A 1,309-nucleotide genomic window follows, 5' to 3' on the forward strand; every position below is an offset into this window, starting at 1 on the left:
GCATGCGACATTGCGAGTCAAGAACCTTGCGGGCTTCGCGAAATGCCCGCAACTTGTGATGTTTTGCAGCCCATGTTTTCCTAAGGAGCCTTCCTCTCTGTTGCATCGTATGAAAATGTGCGGTGTGATGAACCTTTTACAGTAGGAAATCCTATTGGAAGAGCCCTAAACTAAGCCCTAGCTGCAGAAAACAAAAACACTTACATCACCTAAGAAGCGCTGTCAGCTCCACTGCATCTTCTCCCCGATCCCCGACACTTGTCTTCAGGCAAGTCTTCTGGCTGGGGATTGGAAATTCCCCGCCTCCAGGAAACGCTGGCTCTGATTGGCTGAGCACCACACAGCAAATTATCTTCCTATGTATAATATGACCAAACGGACTGGGACAGAAGACCTCTTGGGAGCGGTGGGTTTGCGTGGAAGATGACCACTTTGCTGTCTCTGTACGTTGGTCTGCAGGGATTCTGTAGACTTGTTGCATCAATGATGATCTCTGATGAAAACAAGTGTAAGATTGACTCCAACAACCATCAGAATAAAGGATTCAAGGAGGCAGTCATCACAAAAAAGCAGAGATTCGGGACAATGTGCCATCAAGCTGCTGTCAGGAGCTGCACACCAACTGTGGACAATATAAGGACCATTATCTGCTTTGCAACCAGTGATTACGACTGCGGAGAAGACAAATACATTGAAGGAGCAGAGCTGAATTCACTGAACACACCAACGTGTTGTGCGATTAAGGCTAGGGCCACGTGGCGGCACGGGTGGCAAGTTGCTGCGAGTCGCAGATCGACAAAAGTTCCAGTCTTGGTGTCTATTGTTTTGCGAGCTGCAGGTGGCAAGAATTTGTGAGATGTGCTGCAACCGCATTGGCACTAATGAGAGACTGAAGTGGAAGGGTTACACAAAGATCTTTGGTCATGTGACCCATGCTGCCGTGTAACCATAGCCTTAATATTGATAACTCGCTTGGCTCTACTACATCTCTACACAATAATCATGTTTTGAAACCTTGGAGACCATGACGACTTATTCCCTAAGAGGAAAATCCCTTAGTAGGCAGCCATATGTGTTTTCACGACCCCCAATACTATATCTGTATGCAGCCCACCGTGTGTGTATAAAGCCTAGGGCTCCAGTGGCCATCTATATCGTTAACTGCTGAGCATGCAGCAAGACGTGACAGCTCTCACCTCCCAAGTAAAGAACTTTTACACGGCTTGTCCCACAATTGGGGAGTGTAAGAAGTACAACCATCAGCCAACAAACAAGTCAACGCTCATTTGTCCGCTGATCCTTGACTTTC

General features: G+C 47.4%; 1 pseudogene; it reads right to left on the reverse strand.

The window, feature by feature from the left end:
• Positions 1–512: 512 nt before the first annotated feature.
• LOC136582936 (small nucleolar RNA MBII-202) lies at positions 513–596 on the reverse strand (annotated as a pseudogene).
• Positions 597–1,309: the final 713 nt, after the last annotated feature.

Source organism: Eleutherodactylus coqui, chromosome 11 (genome assembly GCF_035609145.1).
Source record: "Eleutherodactylus coqui strain aEleCoq1 chromosome 11, aEleCoq1.hap1, whole genome shotgun sequence".
NCBI lineage: Eukaryota > Metazoa > Chordata > Amphibia > Anura > Eleutherodactylidae > Eleutherodactylus > Eleutherodactylus coqui.